Source organism: Triticum urartu, chromosome 6 (genome assembly GCF_003073215.2).
Source record: "Triticum urartu cultivar G1812 chromosome 6, Tu2.1, whole genome shotgun sequence".
Taxonomy (NCBI): domain Eukaryota; kingdom Viridiplantae; phylum Streptophyta; class Magnoliopsida; order Poales; family Poaceae; genus Triticum; species Triticum urartu.
Genome location: NC_053027.1, coordinates 183,443,422 through 183,463,322, shown reverse-complemented (window position 1 = coordinate 183,463,322; position 19,901 = coordinate 183,443,422).

Genomic DNA, 19,901 nt, shown 5'->3' with positions numbered 1-19,901 from the left:
TAAATTACCATGCGGTTATGCCTCTAAGTCGTGCCACGACACGTGATAGATATAGCCGCATCGTGGGTATTACAAGAGCCCTGAGGCTAAGCGCAGAGCAAACGCAGTCTGGCCGAATAAAATAATGCTGCTTAGAAGAGTTGGGAGAGGTCCCGTCCTTGCCGTTGAACAATAAAAAATCTAGACAACTAATCAACACTGAATGCCCATCCTCCAATCATACTGAAATGCCAAATTGGGATGCTTCCAAGGACGCATTTTTCCTACAAACCGAACCGTCCAATGTTTTTGGTTCCTACATTCGAAGGCTCCATAGGTTTCTTAGTAGCTTAGCCCGTGCAGCGGCACGCTGCACCCCATCAATATGTTATGTGTGTAAATCCTATTTTTTGCTCATGTAATGGAAAATAGGGATGGGATATGTTATGTCTGTAAATCCTATTTTTTGCTCGTGTAATGGAAAATATGGATGGACAACATAGTTGGGCGTTGCCAATGATTGGAGATGGAGAAGATAAAGGTAGATTAATTTTACTTGTGGATTGTACAATAACTTTTTTCCCTTGTCTTAATAGTTGTGCTAATTGTTATGTTTTCAGGATCGCAGATATGGGGTATGTTGAATGAAGAGGTCACTCTGTGGATATTCCGAACACTATTAGTGAAAGAAAACTCGCTTTCAAAAATAGACGTCTTGGTGATAGGAGTTGTTACATCGGTATTGTGAAAGTACATTTGTAGTGTGAAGATACTCGTATAGGATGAGAACATGTTTGATTAGATAGAAGATGTAGTTGATCGGACCAATGTGTTATATTTGACGCGAATACACATAGGAAGTTGTGGAGAGAATCATGTGTTCACTTGGTTATTAGATGGCTAATTTGAAATGGAGGGTCTAAATTGGGAAAATGATGCTTTTCTTTGATGCAAAATATACCTTATAGTGTTGAACTACGAAATGGGATGATAGAAAGGCATGTAGATATGCTATCGAAAAGGCTGATTGGAACTAATTTGAAATGATATCTTAACTTTGTCATCTGGTTTGTGTTTGATTGTGTATAAATAAATATAGTCTTAAGGATCATCTGGTTATATAATAGTGTGAATAATATGTTTATTGATGTGTATGGATGTTTTATAGTTATTTTTTTGCTAATAGTCATATATCTAGGTTTACAAAAATTATGAATTTAATCAATTATTTTATTGTAAAGTTAAGGCAGTAGATGGTACATTTATAAAAAAATACAATTCTTGAAGGTGATCCTGAGGTGGTTTAAGCCTGGTACATGGTACTATAGGATGGTATGGGCCGGTGTGGTGGGTATATGGAGTAGTATAATGTCTCAGAAATTGTTAGATGGGATTAGTACATCCATGTTGACCCAAGTAAGTTCAAAACAATGTTGATCCAACTGATGTACTTTTTAAATCAAAGACGTTGCATATTTCTTTAAATTGAAAGCATTGCATATTTCTTGTAAAATCCATGTATGTGGTAATTTTACAATTTCTACAAATTGAAGATGGTAAGAAGAACAAGTTTCAAAGTTTGGTTTAAGCCAGTCCATGCGTCCAATTTCTTCCCTAGATTTGTGTTAACCTCCCAACATTTCTCGTGTAAATCGGTTAATTACTGACCCTCAATACTCCCCGCAAACCGAACCCCCAGGACAAAATTATTTTCTGGTTTTTTATAGCTTATCACATAAGCCATGTCCTAAATTATTTTTCTTGTTAGCTTGTACTTCCTCTTTTTTTTACTCTACGCATAAGGACCCAAGAAAAGGCTTGGCAAAAAGAAAAGATATACTCCCTTCGTTCGAAAATAAGTGTCTCAACTTTAGTATACATTTATATTAAATTTAGTATAAAGTTAAGGCACTTATTTTACGATAGAAAAAGTACAAAGGAAAGAATTGGCCTGCTAAGTTAATTTAGGATTGACTTACCATCCTAGTTTTGCATGGATCGGACAAAAAAATATTTGAATACAGTACAGACGCAAGCGCACGTATATACGCGCATACATTCACCCCTATGAATGCACATACGCACACCCTACCCCTATGAGCACCTTTAAAAGACTAAGCCGGCATATCATCTTGAAATTTACAAAGTCGCCATAGGCACCTCGTCGTCGACGAGAACGTCTCCTCCCACTGAATGCACATTGCCGGAAAATCCTGAAATAAATTCAAAAATAAATGCGAGCTTCAGGACTTGAACCCTGGTGGGTTAGGGATACCACAGTCTCTCTAACCATCCAACTACAGGTTGGTTCGCATCTGACAAATAGATGTTGGTAGTTTGCATGCAGCAGATTGGGAGTATTTAATAAAAAAAACTACCACAATGCATCAAACCGTGTCCATAAACTACCACTTTATAAATTTGTGCCCAAAACTACCACTTCTTCTTTAACCTTTAACTAAAAACTATCACATCGACTTAATGACTGATTAGCAAAAAATTAAACCTGATTATGACAAGCTGGGCCCACTCGTTAGGGCTAACATGGAATTGAGTTGTTTGACCATTTGTGTTGACTGTTAAGTTACGGATGGACATTTTATCAAACACTTGGTGTTCACCGGCGCCTGTAACTGCCCGCTCAAGAGCTCAACGGCCATGAAGGAGGAGCTTACCGCCACCGGCAGGATCTCTATGGCCTTGCAAGAGGAGCTTGTCGCCGTCGGCAGGATCTCGACAGCTGCAACCGGCCGCCGCCTCCACCCGTCACCGCGCGCCGTTTATAGCCTGAAATTACCAACCCTACGTAAGAGCTCGCATACATGGGAACTCTTTCTCTCTCTGCGCATTCACCCGATGGAGTAAATAAGAAAATCGTCGAGGAAAGAAGAGATCGCCCAGGAAATCTAGAAGGATCGAATCGCTTAGTGAACTCGAAGTATCATTTTATTTTTGCTAAGTGTATCATATTTTCTTTGAAAAGCCTCCAGTATCTATTCATGTATGATTTGCTCTATACATGTAAAAATAACGTGTGTATATATATATATATATATATATATATATATATATATGACAAATTTTATCTACAAGCAGTGGTAGTTATCACTATCTTCTTTGGCCTCCACGTGTCCCTCTTCCCCTCTCTCAAACTTGACATTAAGTCAACCGGGTAATAGATGCTGTTAACGGGTGCCGGTGCAATTTAGTACGCAGAAACTAATTCAGTTCTTATAATTAAATAATCCGGCAAGCTGGTGACAGGCTGTTGCAACTACCTCCTTAATCTTTGGTGGATGAGCATGTAAACGTGATGCTGATATTTTTTATAGGCACCGTAGATGGTAGTTTTTGTTGGAAATAGGTAGTAATGGTAATGAATAACTCTTTTTGGATTCTTCTGTTATAGTATGAAATTTATTGTCTTTTTTCTTGAACCGCATAGAGTATAGTCATGTATACCTATAGTATGGTGTATCGACATGTAACTTCTTTAGTATGGAGTATCAACAAATAACTTTTTTAGTATGGAGTATTGGCAATTAATTTTTATAGTATGTAAGCATTTGATTATTGGAGTATGGAGTATTAGTACTTTTTTATGTGAACATAAAAAATATGTGTCCCAAAAAAGTAGTATTTGGTATGTAATATATAGTACATTTTAGAATTATGGAGCTTACTACGTACTACTATACTGCTATAGTATGGAGTATATTTAAAAAGGTGAATGAAGTATGGAGTGCGTCCAAATCAGCAGTATATTGTCCAAAATAAGGAGTATCTTCCCACACAAAATGTACATATACTCCCAAGATGAGAGGAGTATCTCCAGAAAAATAAATATACTTCCTCGCAGAAAAAAATACTGATCAAATGTACAAGAGTATGGATGTGTTTATTATATTATTATTTTCATGTACAAATACAAGATTGCAAAATGAAAAATCCATCAAGATATGGCATCTTCATGCAATTGCATGTGCTAGCTAGAACATGACTGCTAAAAACAACATGGGATACAAGTTTTGTTGGAAATATGCCCTAGAGGCAATAATAAATTAGTTATTATTATATTTCCTTGTTCATGATAATCGTTTATTATCCATGCTAGAATTGTATTGATAGGAAACTCAGATACATGTGTGGATACATAGACAACACCATGTCCCTAGTAAGCCTCTAGTTGACTAGCTCGTTGATCAATAGATGGTTACGGTTTCCTGACCATGGACATTGGATGACATTGATAATGGGATCACATCATTAGGAGAATGATGTGATGGACAAGACCCAATCCTAAGCCTAGCACAAAGATCATGTAGTTCGTATGCTAAAGCTTTTCTAATGTCAAGTATCATTTCCTTAGACCATGAGATTGTGCAACTCCCGGATACCGTAGGAGTGCTTTGGGTGTGCCAAACGTCACAACGTAACTGGGTGGCTATAAAGGTACACTACAGGTATCTCCGAAAGTGTCTGTTGGGTTGGCACGAATCGAGACTGGGATTTGTCACTCCGTGTGACGGAGAGGTATCTCTGGGCCCACTCGGTAGGACATCATCATAATGTGCACAATGTGATCAAGGAGTTGATCACGGGATGATGTGTTACGCAACGAGTAAAGAGACTTGCCGGTAACGAGATTGAACAAGGTATCGGGATACCGACGATCGAATCTCGGGCAAGTATCGTACCGCTAGACAAAGGGAATTGTATACGGGATTGATTAAGTCCTTGACATCGTGGTTCATCCGATGAGATCATCGTGGAACATGTGGGAGCCAACATGGGTATCCAGATCCCGCTGTTGGTTATTGACCGGAGAGTCATCTCGGTCATGTCTGCATGTCTCCCGAACCCGTAGGTCTACACACTTAAGGTTCGGTGACGCTAGGGTTATAGAGATATTAGTATGCGGTAACCCGAAAGTTGTTCGGAGTCCCGGATGAGATCCCGGACGTCACGATGAGTTCTGGAATGGTCCGGAGGTAAATAATTATATATAGGAAGTGCTATTTCGGCCATCGGGACAAGTTTCGGGGTCACCGGTATTGTACCGGGACCACCGGAAGGGTCCCGGGGGTCCACCGGGTGGGGCCACATGGGCTGTAGGGGTTGCGCCTTGGCCTACATGGCCAAGGGCACCAGCCCCAAGAGGCCCATGCGCCAAAGGGACAAGAGGAGGGGAGAGTCCTAAAGGGGGAAGGCACCTCCGAGGTGCCTTGGGGAGGATGGACTCCTCCCCCCTTTGGCCGCACCCTTCCTTGGAGGAAGGGGCAAGGCTGCGCCCTCCCCCCTCTCCCTTGGCCCTATATATAGTGGGGGGAAGGGAGGGCAACCTAACCTAAGCCCTGGCGCCTCCCTCTCCCTCCCATGACACATCTCCCTCCTCCCGCAGCGCTTGGCAAAGCCCTGTTGGAATCCCGCTACTTCCATCACCACGCCGTCGTGCTGCTGGATCTCCATCAACCTCTCCTTCCCCCTTTCTAGATCAAGAAGGAGGAGACGTCGCTGATCCGTACGTGTGTTGAACGCGGAGGTGCCGTCTGTTCGGCGCTAGGATCATCGGTGATTTGGATCACGACGAGTACGACTCCATCAACCCCGTTCTCTTGAATGCTTCCGCGCGCGATCTACAAAGGTATGTAGATCCACTCCTCCCTCGTTGCTAGATGACTCCATAGATTGATCTTGGTGATACGTAGGAAAATTTTGAATTTCTGCTACGTTCCCCAACAAGTTTAACACGAAGTGATGATGCATGTACATATACTGATCTATAACATGAGATCTGGATTGGAATTCACAGCAGTGCTGAACGTAGTGATAGTTTTGGAACGTTTGACAACATGGGGATGATCCAGCAACGGTGAGCTCTTCAACGGCCGCCGCAGTGGAGCCCGCAACTCAACGGTGGCTGTGTCGTCGGTGGAGGACGCAACTCGACGACGGCTGTGTCGTCGGCGGCAACGACTCCACGATGGTGCGCCATGCATAAGGTCCTGAAATTTTGATGCATGGAGGGGTATATGCATGGTTGACATCGGCCATGGCTGCTGATCGAAGAATTCAGTTAGATTGAAAAAACAATCAGGAAAAGTTTGAAAGATTTTGTCCGCCGGATGAATACCTTGTAACATGCATCGACGCTCATAATCCCAGTCGGCTGGGATTGCCAACACGGCCGCAACAAAATTTGATTCACGTAAGTATCGGATCTCTTTTTCTAATATGGTGAGCTGCCATAGAACGTACTGCTTGCCGGCGGCCAGATTTTTTAGGTGTCTATTGGACGTGACATAGTTATATCCATGCATGAAAATAGGAACTACACGGTTGATTACTTTATCGGGTGGAGAGAAAAAAAGTTCCAGAACCAAACCCGTTAATCAAAGCGCCATCAGAGACGAGATCAAACGGCATTGGGCATGGGGGTAACTACCACCGATGGTAGTAGTGATTTTTCCTATATATATATATTGTTATATAATATACCCTATCTTCCACACCCAGTGACCAGTGTTTAATTGCTCACAAAGTTTGGAAAAAAAGGTCGCCCATCGATGAGAAACTACCCACACAAACGCTTGTGCGCGCTACGCCAGCCAAGCCCGCAGACCCGCTGTGGATTTCCCTGCAGCTCGTCGCCGGCGGCGCGACGACCTTGAAGTTTGAGTTGCTCTCGTACAGGCTCTGGGTCCCGTGACGACGTCGTCGTTGGTCAGCTCCCGCGACGTCATAGTCAGGCGCATCCGCGCATGATTGTCATTCTCCACCGAGTAGCCAAACCGGAGCAGGTCGTCCATCTCATGCACCCGCCACCGATCCCTAATCGACAGTCACGTCCAGTGACGCACGCAACACGAAGCCGCTGAGCACCCACGCCTCCAATGCGTCCAGGTAGAATCGCCCATTAATTAGTCGGCGAGAACGCGTGCGCCAGCATGCCCAGGGCCCGACGAATGCCCCGCCGCCTCATGGTCGCCGGCGTAGAGCCCGATAGCGGACACCGGACGTCGAATCCGCAAAGTTGAGTGTGTTAAGGGCCCAGGACATGCCACAGGCCCAGGAGTAGCAACCCAGGAAGAATGCTAGCCCGAGAAGAGACGAAGGCAACCAGCTAAGTGTTACGCATCGAACAAGTGGGCTAGGTAGTATATATGTCGCATCATCAAGAGGATGTGGAACTCGGCCATTGGTTGAACGGCTCTGCCGTCAGCTTGTAAGGGGAGAAACCTGTAACTAGCTACTGCAATTCGAATACTGAAGCAATTCCCTCTTGATCCCCTTTCCTCCAAAGCAATTCCTTGAGGTTAGTAGCTAGTTGCTAACAATTGGTACTCAGAGCCAAAAATTCCTCATCCACGCTGGAGAATACTCACGACACGCGGCTGGCGGCAGCAGCGGCGCGCCGGCGATAGGAACTCATGGATCACCTAACGCCTGAGGGCAAGGCGATTTATGAGACGATTACTCAGGCAAGCGAGGTGGCTCATCTCCGCCACCAGAAAGAGCTCGACGCGCTTATTGTGAAGATCGTGGGGAGCGCAGTGGAGGCAGCGGTGTCGCGCTCTGTTGGAGCGATGGTCGATAAGGCCGTCGAGGCGGCGATGGAGACGGTCGTCAATGACCTCCAGGCGTACACCAATGGCACCGAGGCGGAGCTACTCAAGCAGATCCAGGACCTGCGCATCGCCAAGGGCACCTCCTTCCGCACTAGAGAGATGGAGGGGTGCGAGCGCTCGCCGAAGGGGCCGCCAGATGCAGGCGTCACGGGGCTTCGTGCATCCACGCAAGTTCGGGGTACATGAACATCTGCATCGTACATTCCACCTCCATCTCGAGGTACAGCAGAATTACCCCGCCGAACATCTTCCTTCTCCAGTTTGCTGAATCGCGAGCGTCGGAGTGATTCATCGTCTTCGTCGGGACATTCTGGGCATGGGAAACTACCATCGGTCGATTTTCTGAGGTTTGATGGAGAAAATCCAAAGTTGTGGCAGACTCTGTGCGAGGATTATTTTGACATGTTCGACACCAATCCTGATTTGTGGATTGCAGTGGCCGCGATGCAGTTTGAAGGGCCGGCAGTGCATTGGCTTTCTTCTGTACAACACAAGTTTGTACGATCCTCTTGGGAAGAATTTTGTGCTGCTGTGCTCAATCGGTTTGGCCGGAATCGGCACCAAACACTAGTGTGTAAATTGTATCGTTTGCATCAGACTGGAGCTATAGAAGAGTATATCAAGCAGTTCTCTGAACTTATGGATCATCTATCCGCGTACGAGCCTGAACCAGATATGCTGCACTACACCCACTAGGTTTGTGGATGGATTAAAATTCAATGTGCGCATGGTGGTGGCTGTTCAACGCCCCCCATGATTTGGATACATCATATTCCATTGTTGTTGTACATGAGGAGGTGGGTGACAGTGAACCTGAACTCACCCAAAGACAACTCAACAAGCGCTCCAGTTATTCTGCTCTAGTTAGACAGTATAAGCAACAATCTGAATACAAGACACTAGCAGAAGCAAAACATACCGATTCACAATGAGTGACTTCTCCTTTTGATGACAAGCTAGCAACTCTTAAAGCATATAGAAGGGACAAAGGTTTGTGCTACATCTATGGTGAAAAATGAGGCCGGGACCACAAATGTAACACCACAGTTCAACTTCATGTGGTGCAAGAGCTCTTGGAATTTTGTGCTGGTGATACTGCAGATTCTGATGACAGTGAGGTAGATTTGATGGTGTTATCTGCTGAAACTCAGTCAGCTGATCTGGCTACCAATGCTATTAAGCTGCATTGTTAGGTTGCAGGGCAGGAAGCTGTGTTTTCTCTTGGATTCTGGCAGCTCTCACTCCTTCCTTAGTGAGAGGCTGGCAGCGGTTATGGCAGGGCAGCAGCAGTTGAGTAAAGCTTAGAGGGTCAGAATTGCAGGAGGGGGTCAATTATTATGTACCAAATGGGTTCCAAAATGTGGCTGGTTAGTGGGAGGACATAAATTTGTGATAGATTTCAAGGTGTTATCTCTGCAGCACTATGATGGCATAATTGGCATGGATTGGCTGTCAGCTCAGGGGACTATGAGTGTCAATTGGATGAAGAAATGGTTGTCTTTTGATTGTAGAGGCAGTAGAGTGTTTCTGCAAGGTGATCTTCCTTCTGAATGTGATTTTACTGTTGTAGAAATTCAGTTAATTTAAGGAACATCTGACACAAAAGTGACAGTCCTGGGTGAGGTACCTGAGGAGATACAACAAGTTATTGATTCCTTTGCACAGGTGTTTGAACCACCCACTGGTTTGCCTCCTCGTCGCTCGTTTGATCATAAAATTCCATTGATGGAAGGTGCTCAACCAGTCAATATCAGACCGTATTGTTACTCTCCTAAACTCAAGACAGAAATTGAAAAACAAGTGAAAGAAATGCTAGCATCTGGTGTTATTTCTCCAAGCACGAGTCCATTTGCTTCTCCCATTATTTTGGTCAGGAAAAAAGATGGGACATGGCATCTATGCGTTGATTATAGATAGTTGAATATGCTCACACTCAAAAGTACCCACTACCTGTGATCGATGAACTACTTGATGAACTATCTGGTGCCTCCTGGTTTTCCAAGTTAGACTTGCGTGCTGGCTACCATCAGATACGGTTGGCTCCTGGTGAAGAGTATAAAACAACATTTCACACTCACAATGGCCACTATGAGTTCAATGTGGTTTCCTTTGGCTTAACGGGTGGACCGCCTACTTTTCAGTGTGAAATGAATGAGACACTAGCCCCTGTACTAAGAGTCTGCGTTGTAGTATTTTTTGATGATATTTTTGTATTTAGTGCGACCCTTCAGGATCATGTTAAACATCTCAGACAAGTACTACAATTGTTGAAGCAGCATTAGTGGAGGGTTAACGAGAAGAAGTGTGCATTTGCTCAGCGTAGCATTTCCTATCTGGGATTTGTGGTCAGTGGTCAGGGAGTGTCGACAGACCCAGCCAAGGTGCGAGATGTGTTGAACTGGCTAGTGCCCCAATATGTCAAGGAGCTCCATGGGTTTCTTGGACTATCTGGGTACTATCGCAAATTTGTCCGTAACTATGGTGTGATTAATCAACCATTAACCCAATTGCCGCGGAAGAATGTGTCGTTCGTGCGGACAGCAACAACACAGACAGCTTTTGATGTTCTGAAGAAAGCAGTTACATCTACACCTGTACTTGCGTTGCCTAATTTCTGTCTTAAATTTACAGTAGAAACTGATGCAAGCGATACTGGTGTGGGGCAGTGTTGATTCAGCAAGGCCATCCAATTGCGTTTGTCAGTAAGGGGTTAGGACCACGTACCAGGGGCCTATCCACATATGAAAAGGAATATATGGCGATTCTACTAGCTGTGGAACAGTGGCGTGCATATTTGCAACATGTTGAGTTCTTAATACTGACGGATCACTGCAGTCTAGCTCATCTTGAGGATCAGCGATTGCACACACCCTGGCAGCAAAAAGTTTTCACTAAGCTGTTGGGATTGCAATTTAAGATCAAGTACAAGGAAGGCAGTGAAAATCGTGTAGCTGATGCATTATCTCGTATGCCTCATCCTGATGCTGAACTACTGGTCGTAACTTGTCAACAACCTCTTTGGCTCCAGGATGTAGTGCCAACCTATCAGGACAGCCAAGAGGCACAGGAGCTATTGACTCATTTGGCAATTAAAAACAATATTGATGATCACTTCTCTCTACAAGCAGGGTTGATTAGGTATAAGAAGAGGCTGTGGTTGCCCAGCAGTTCCCCTCTCACTGTCACTATCTTGAAAGCTTTCCATGATAGCCCCTTGGGAGGGCATTCCGGTGTGCCAATAACATTGAGAAGACTCAAGCAGTTGTTTTACTGGAAGAGGATGAGTGCTCAAGTACATAAGTTTGTGCATGAGTGCTTGATCTGCCAGCGTGCTAAACCGGACAGAGCTAAGTATCCTGGCCTTCTTGCTCCTCTGCCAGTTCCTTCACAATATTGGCAGATGTTAACAATGGACTTTTGTGGAAGGGCTTCCTCGTTCTGGGCGCTTCAATTGTGTTTCGGTGGTTGTCGACAAACTGTCCAAGTATGCACATTTTATTGGTCTCCTTCACCCATTCACTGTGTCAACAGTGAAATCTGCATTCATGGACAATGTGTATAAGCTTCATGGCATGCCAGAATCAATAGTTACTGGCCGTGATCGTATCTTCACTAGCCGTTTCTGGCGGGAAATTGATGCCTTGACAGTAGTTAAACTGCGCATGAGTTCTTCTCATCACCCTCAGACAGATGGGCAGCCTGAATGTGTGAATCAATGCCTGGAGGCGTTCCTCAGATGCTTTACACATGCTTTCCCTGCGAAGTGGGCACAGTGGCTTCTACTTGCTGAATAATGGTACAACACAAGTATGTATTCCTCCTTGCAGGGCAAATCCCCTTTTGAAACATTCTATGGACATTCGCTGCGGCAGTTTGGAATTTCTGATGCAGATACTTGCTCGGTGCCGGAGCTATCTACCTGGCTTCAGGACCGTGCGTTGATGCTCAAGCTCTTGCAGCAACACTTGGAGCGCGTTCGCACTCGCATGAAGCATCAAGCAGATAAGAAACGTTCAGACGGAGTGTTCCAGCCTGGTGATTCAGTGTTCATAAAGTTGCAGCCGTACATTCAGTCTTCAGTTGCTCTGCGTGCACATCATAAGTTATTGTTCAAGTTTTATGGACCGTTTAGAGTACTGGAGCGAGTGGGTTCATCGGTGTATCGTCTCCAGCTACCTCCCAGCAGTAAGATTCATCTGGTGCTACATGTCTCACAATTGAAGAAGGCGTTGGGTCCTCATTGTCAAGTGCAATTTGAACTTCCTCCAGTGGATTCACATCTTGCTATTCCAGTCTGCGTGTTGCAGCGACGCTTTCGTCAAGATGGAGCACGTGCTATTCCTCAAGGGCTAATACAATGGTCTGATCAAGCCAAGCCCTTGGCGACCTGGGAAGATCTGGAAGAATTGAGGCAACGTTTTCCGCGAGTGCCAGCTTGGGGACAAGCTGGTTTCCAAGAAAGGGGGAATGTTAAGGGCCCAGGACATGCCATAGGCCCAGGAGTAGCGACCCAGGAAGAATGCCCGCCCGAGAAGAGACGAAGGCAACCAGCTAAGTGTTACGCGTCGAACGAGTGGGCTAGGTAGTATATATGTCGTGTCATCGAGAGGATGTGGAACTTGTCCATTGGTTGAACGGCTCTGTCGTCAGCTTGTAAGGGGAGAAACCTGTAACTAGCTACCGCAATTCGAATACTGAAGCAATTCCCTCTTGATCCCCTTTCCTCTATAGCAATTCCTTGAGATTAGTAGCTAGTTGCTAATAGAGTGTCGCGGCGACTGACCACGCTGCGAACAGCAAAGAATCGCTCGGGCAATGGTCGTTTGAGTCCGTGATGACGGCATACTCCAGGGTCCAGGCCGTGGAGCACACGGCGGCACGGCCACGACGGCGACCCCGGGAATCAGCGGAGATTCCTCCTATCCGGATCTTGCCTATCCAACATCGTTCCGCCGTTTCCCCAGCGCACCGCCAGCTCCCGCCCTCGAGCTCAACCTTGACCGAGGTAGACCATGGACCTTGGCATCATGAGGGGAAAGTTGTGGCTACTCTCGGGTGTAGGTACACCCGAGTTTGCAAAACTTTGAAAAATGTGATAAAACAAGGTCCAAAAAATCTAGAATTTTGAGACAACAAGCTTCATTAAGTGTTTGAACTTTTTGCAAAATTTCAGCTAAAAACAACATCTGAGGAGCTCTCACCAAAAAACAAAATCAATGCTGAAACAGTGCGCAAACTTAGAACATTGATTTTTTTTGCCGAGAGCTCCTCTGATGCTATTTTTCGTTGAATTTTTGCAAAAAGCTTGAACATTTGATGAAGTTTGATGTCCCAAAATTTCAGATTTTTTTTACATTGTTTGATCATGTTTTTCTAAATTTTTTTCAAACTCGGGTGTACCTACACCCAAGAGTAGAAAAGCTGGTCTCCATCATGAGCCCCGCTACCTTCTCTCTCTAAGAACCGGATCGGCTCCGATGGGTAAACGGGGCGAGACAACAGTTGTCTCCGCAAGACTTGCGAGGAGCGGAGCTTTGCAGCGGCTAGAGGCAACGACTGGAGTGGCGGCGGCGTGATAGCTCCAGCACCCAAGATGGAAACCTGCACACAAGCACCATTAAGCCGGCGACCTCGCGCCCTCGGGCTGCCTCACCTCACGACGTATGCCCTGTGCACCATCAAGAGTTCAATACTGCCGCCCAGGCGCACCAGATGCATGAGCCACCTCCACGCGCAGCAGGAGCATCATCCGTTGCATCCCCGCCACAGCCGCTTTCGTTGTAGCCCGGGGCGCCGAGGTTGTGGCCGCCTGAATATACAAACCATCGGCAGACGAATCATTATAGAGATGTAGACCCAAACCCTACAAAGATGAAGCACACAAACACATAAACAACCAATAATCATACAGGAAGGGGGGAATCAAGAGAGAAGCAAGCGGATAGGCCAAACCAACCAATAACTTTTTTTCGAACCGGGCTATACCCCTTTCCATTGCAAATGAACGGAAATACAGAGTTCAGACACATGTCAGGAGGAGGGAAAGAGGTAAAGCGAGTCCGGGCACTGCCAGGAAACCCACTACATTCGCCCACCATCGAAACGAATGTCATGGGGCGAAAACCTAGACAGCACCGAATATCCACGGCAAACACCCATAAGTTTTAGCTACAGACCGAGACATGAGACATTCGCAAAAGAACCATAACGCCACCACATGATCGTACGGTCGCCCAGCTCCAGCCAACGAGGTATTGCAGCCCTTCAATCTCCTCCGATCGCCACCCTCGCCGCATTGCACATCTCCATCATGCGCATCGTGCTCGACCTGATCATCTCAACACCGCTTCGCAGCTCCTTGGCGCCCTCCTCTTCCTGCAGTCCTGTCCAGTACAGTAGGAAAGAACACATGGAGAAAACAATCTCAAAAGGCGTTTTGATAATCTTTTTTTCGAATGTAGCTCGATTTCGAGCTAGCCAAATGGCCCAGCAAGCAGCAGCCAAGCCCACCGTATAGTACTTTTGTCCATCAGGAAGAAAAGTGTGGCACCAAGCAAAATATTGCCAGTAGCTATTCGGGCACATCTCAGTACCCAGAACCATCCCAACGCATCTCCAGATCACTTTAGCAATAGGGCAAGTAAAAAACAGATGTTGGGAGTTTCCCAACTCATTACAGAAAGAACATGTGGGATTCCCAGTCCATTTCCTCGTTCTCATAACTTGTCTAGTGAGCACAGCGTCCTGGGACAGTTGCCACATGAAGATTTTGATTTTGAGAGGGATCTTGGCTCTCCAAATCCATCTATAATGGCAACCACTAAGAGGGTTTTCAAGCCATTTATACACAGATTTAGTGGAGAATTTGCCATTGCTATTAAGCCCCCAGTAGACCCGGTCCACACCCTGACTCAACTGGATATTATTGATCATTTTGTTTATTTCCCCCCATTGACGAGATAATTCAGGGGTGAGTCTTCTTCTAAAGAAAGAGTGGACGTCCACATACTTGAAACTATCAATAGTGCAATCCTGATTATTGCAGATCTCAAACAGCAAAGGGTAGAGGGTCTGAAAAGGACTCAACCCGTTTATGGAATCTTTCCAGACTCTAACAAGGTCACCAGATTCCAAACGAATTTTCCTACCTACCAAATAGATATCTTTGACTTTAAGCAGGGCTTTCCAACAGGGGTAATTAGAAAAACTGGGCTTTACCGACGCCACAGATTTATTAGTCAAGTAACGCGCCCGAACAATATCTTGCCACATACCCGTTTGGGTCTCTAGTTTCCACCACCATTTGACCATCAAACTAACATTCTGCTTGTGTAAATCCTTTACACCCAGGCCACCCTTATCTCTGGATCTGCAGATCCTATCCCATCTAACCAGATGGTACCTCCTCTTCTTATTGCAGCCTTGCCAGAAAAACTTTCTTCTGTGTTTGTCTAAGCGCTCAATGAAAGTTTTATTCATGAGCCACATAGACATATGATATAAGGATAGTTGGGTGACTACCGAGTCCAGTAAGGTCAGCCTCCCCCCCATCGAAGCTGCATTGCCTATCCAGGCTTCAAATTTTTTCATATATTTCGTAACAATGAATTCCCAATCTGAATTTCTAAGGTTGGTATAGCTGACAGGCATCCCTAGATATTTGATGGGGAAACTGCCCACTTCGCAACGAAATAGGTCTGCATACATTTTCACCACATTATCATCGCCTCCCACAGTGAGGATCTCACTTTTCTGGAAGTTCACCTTAAGACCAGACATCAATTCAAAAATATGGAGAAGCATTTTCAAGTTAACAGCTTTGTCAATGTCATGCTCCAGGCATATGATGGTGTCGTCCGCATACTGAAGAACTGCTACTCCATTAGGAATTAAATCAGCGGCCAGCCCCACTATCAGGCCACTTTTTTGGGCATTTGTAATCATTTTAGCCAAACAGTCCACAGCTAAATTGAACAAGAAAGGGGAATGGGGGTCACCTTGCCGGACCCCTTTCGCACTTTGAAAGTAAGGGCCAACTTGGTTATTCAACTTAATGCTCACAGTCCCATTGTGCAGGATACTTCTAATCCACCCGCACCATTTTTTGTTAAAGCCTCGGAGCTTATGACACTCAAGAATAAAATCCCAGTTGACTTTGTCGTAAGCCTTCTCAAAATCAAGTTTCAGAATCACCCCCACTCTCTTTTTCACGTGAGTATAGTTAAGAATTTCATGCAGAGACATCACCCCGTCCATGATGTTCCTTTTTTTCACGAAAGCGTTCTGGGCCCTATTTATGAGCTTATCAGCATATTTTTCAACTCGCCTATCTAGGACCTTAGTGATAAGTTTGTACGGACATCTCAGGAGGCAAATCGGCCGGAACTGTTGAATCTTGTCTGCGCCCGCGGTTTTGGGGAGAAGAGTAATCACTCCATAATTAAGGCGCTGTACGTCCAATTCCCCTTTATGAAAGTGTTCAAACAGGAGCATAATATCATCCTTCACGATATCCCAACACACCTGATAGAATTCTACAGGAATGTTGTCCGGCCCGGGTGCTCTATTGTGTGCCATAGCAAACAGAGCTTCCTTAACTTCAGTCTCCGTAAAGACCCGACACAAATCAGCATTATGCTCCTCATCAAGTTTTTCATTAATGGTCCAAGTATCAGGATCCATATGGAACTCATTGCCGGGTGCAGGTCCGAAAAGGTTTTTGTAGTACTCTGTTGCATGAGCAATCAAATTACTAGTCCCTTCTATTTCCACATCCCCAACTTTCAGGGAATGGATCGTGTTTTTCCTTTTACGCCCGTTCGCAATCTTATGATAGTAGTCAGTATTGAGATCCCCTTTCAGCAGCCATCTTTCATGAGATTGCTGCAACCAAAAGATCTCTTCGTTCACCAAAAGCTCATGCAGTTCCATACTAATATCCATTTTGTTACTGTACATCTCAGGGGATAGGGGGCCATTTTCTTCCAATTCTTCCAATAAGGCTAACTCCAACCTGAGCTCTTCTTTCCTTCTCTTGTCATGACCATACTTGTTGGACCCCCACCCTTTAAAGTAATTCTTAAACCTCTTAAGTTTGATATTTAAGATATCAATAGGGTCCGAGGAGTGCACTTTCCTCGACCAGATCCTACTCACAGTAGGAAGGAAATTTTCATCTTTAATCCAAGGAATGTGTTGAAACGAAACTCACGAGGCTTAGGAGCTTCACGCCCCTCTTCTCCATCAGAGAGAAGTAAAGGATTATGGTCTCTGATTTCTCGAACCAACTTCCTGACAGATGCCATAGGAAACAGATCCTCCCATCCTTCAGACATCAAGATGCGATCCAGTTTTTCCAGGGTAGGGTGAGCTTGGTTATTAGACCAAGTATATTTCCCCCCACTGATATAAATCTCTCTCAGGCTAAGGCATTGATGATGGAATTGAAGATGTCAGTAGCTCTATTATTCTGCATCTTTTTTTTTGTCTAATACCATGGCGCAAGGAAGACATTGAAATCACCCCCTACAATATAAGGCACAGTCATGCTACTACAACTAGCAGCCAGTTCTATTAGAAATTCCTCTTTAAACTCCTCATGAGCTGCCCCATAGACCACCAGCAGGCCCCAATCAGCTTTCTTCTTCTTATCGTGCAGGTTTAACTGCAAAACATATTTCCTTTTTGTACAGGAGGTGATTTCCATAGTATCTTGCCTCACTCCTCCTAAGATGCCACCAGACTTCCCCACAGATGGAATCCATTCCCAATGGAAAAGACCAAAAGGGTCAATTCTCCTAATGCATTTAGGAGTAAAATGTTCCTTCATAGTTTCTTGCAAACCAATAAAATCCAGAGAATGGTCACTAATCATGTCTGAGAGGCAGGTGGCCATTCCTTTCTTGCCTACCCCTCTACATTTCCAAATGAGCCCTCTCATTTGGAACATTTTTTGTGAAAATAAGATCTAGTAGTCCTGCCAGGAGGCAATGCAGGACTACAACACACATCTTCATAGGATACTGCCTTATTCTGGCTCCTAGTCACAGGCCTAGAGAGCTTAACGGCAGATTTCTTTTTATGTCTCCTATTCTTCAGTTTACCAGAGGCTTTTTGTTCAAATACAGTTTCATCTTGGTCAAGCCAGGTCAAGTTAGCAGGAACGGATTTTCCTAGTCCATTGGTAACTAAAATATCATCCTCAATATCAGTATTATTGTCCCCAATATTCTTTTTACTATCTAGATTTTCTTTCACCCTATCCAGCTCTCTAAGCACGTTCACACATGTAAAATCATTATCAGGTATTTTTGACCCCCATACAAGTGGCTCTATACATTAATTCTTTATCAGAAAGAGCACCGAAAGAATTCTTGCAAGATATACTGATGTTACCTTCCAGGTTCTTCTTCTGAGCCAAGTTAATAGCTTTAGCTTCAATATGCTCCTGTCCCCCCTACGTATTGCGCTTGCTGAATCTTAGTGCCACTTCAGGCGCAAGGGGAGGTGTGAGGATGATCTCATCGTTGTGATCAGAAAGAGGAAGCTGTACCATGTAGTCACTTGAGGTCTTCAGATCTGGGTATACGTCACCATTCACCTCCACAACCTGAGCAGAGTTAGCCCCAGTAACATCAAAAGACAACGAACGACGAGTTGCGGGTATATCATTTACCTGCACATCTTTAGGCTCAATTACATGTTCCAGCGGGGCCATATGTATATCAGTCTCCATAGCCACCATCCAGCGTGAGGTATCCAGAGTTGTTCCTCCTCCAGCCATCTCATGTTCTTTTGCCAGTGTTTCAATAAGCAGGGATGTATCATTTTCACTATCAGATGATTCTGAGAGGTCATGGTCTTGTGGTGACAGACGACAAGTCTTGCCCCCACGAGCACCAGCACCATCTCTGCTACTCTCAGGGAAGTCAGCTTGCTTTTCCTCTTTTTCCTGATCAGTTCGTTTACGTTTAGGAGTCTGATCAGGTTTAGTAGGTGCATCTTTCGCTTCCACTTCCATAGGGTCTTTGATCACAGGATTCCTGACAAGAACTTCTTCCACCTCATAGGTAAACTTATAGAAACGCCCCCCCCCCAGGACACCTTCCACCATAGCAGGCAACTGATCAACAGAGCGACATCCAATTTTGGCTCTAACAGACGAAGAACGATTCATAGTAGACACATCTACCTCAAGAGTAATGCCCACTAATCCACCCACATAGGCCACCGTCCTATCACATCTCTTGTTCGGAGGGATCTTCCCAATTCGAACCCAAGCAATTTCCAACAGGCCCTCAGATTCAATATCTTCAGACCAAGGAAAAAACTTAACTGAAACTCCACACTGCTTTAGTCTCACATTTTCCACAAACAGAGCACGATCCACTTCCCTAGGATTAGGCATCCTCATCACAAATTTTTTAGGTGCGAAAAATCTAGCAGAACATCTCCACCCCTGCCCCACATAGATGCTTAATTCATGTTCTATATCTTTGGTCGGAGCAGCCCCCTCAGTTATAGTAACAATCACATTAAAAATCCTCTCCCTAGCTTGCCTATCAATGCTAAAATCAGGAATATAGAAGAATCCCTGCCCCTTGCTTTGGAACGCACACATCATAGGAAAACACTCCCACGGCAGGAACTCAGCACATACCACATGCAAATGACCTTTCTTCTTACATCTATCACACACAGCTTGCGGGCATCTAGCAGTGAAATGACCAGTCAGATTACAGATCTGACATGGTTCAGGGCGAGGAGCAATATTACCAGGGTATGCAGGAGGATCTTGCGTACGAGGAGGAGTGGTGTTCTTCCCATGGGTGCGGACCATGTTCGTGTCCCCTTCGTCCGCTCCCCACCGCTCCCGGCGAAGAAGCTCAGCCTGGTTGCCTCCGGCCGCCTTGTCCCACTTCTCCGATCCCGCATCTCCAGATCCCGAAGCTCTCTGTGTCGACGAGTCCCCCGTCTCCGTCTTGCGCTTCCAGACGTGGTGGTCAAGGCCATGGCCGCGTCCCCGGCCACGATCGAAGCGCCCAGCCCCACGACCATGTCGCCCCGCACCAAATCCCTCTCCCCTCATGGTGATTTTGCTTTTGTCAAGCGTATCGAGCGGTGGAATCTGTGTGGGGGATGCCACAACTTAGGCAAAAGAACGACTATCTCCACGAATTTTTCCTTCCCACCAGCCGAAGGATTGAGGAACCCTAGATCGAGCCCCCAGCGGCGCGTCCCAGAAGTGAGGCAAGCACTCGCTCAGATCGAAAGTGAGGGGCGGGGGCTCAGGAT